This window comes from Penaeus monodon, chromosome 31 (assembly GCF_015228065.2).
Source record: "Penaeus monodon isolate SGIC_2016 chromosome 31, NSTDA_Pmon_1, whole genome shotgun sequence".
NCBI classification, from domain to species: Eukaryota; Metazoa; Arthropoda; class Malacostraca; order Decapoda; family Penaeidae; genus Penaeus; species Penaeus monodon.
This window is the reverse complement of record NC_051416.1, coordinates 3,970,610-3,970,964: the sequence shown is the minus strand read 5'-3', so window position 1 is coordinate 3,970,964 and position 355 is coordinate 3,970,610.

The following is a 355-nucleotide window of genomic DNA, read 5'->3' as shown; positions in this document are numbered from 1 at the left end:
GGGGCACTATATCTCAATGAATACTTTGAATTTCCCGCCCGCGCTGCGCCTTTCGTCCGGCTCCTACGCAGCCTCAACCAGCTGGGCCAAAAGTTGCCATTTAACCCTCACTTTCCGCGGCTGTTCCGCTGTGCAATTGAAAAACCTAATAACGCGGCTCGAGCACAATGACTGACAGCAACAAACGATGCCTTGCAAGTGCGATAAAAGAGTGATGGCAACTGCACTAATGAAAATTAAACCGGGCCTCGACTCTCATCACAAATATTTGTAAAATGTGTTCCCTTAAACGAAACTGTTTATAAAAAGCCATTACTTGTTGAGTCCCAGCGTTTGGGTGTTTGACCCGTGCGCG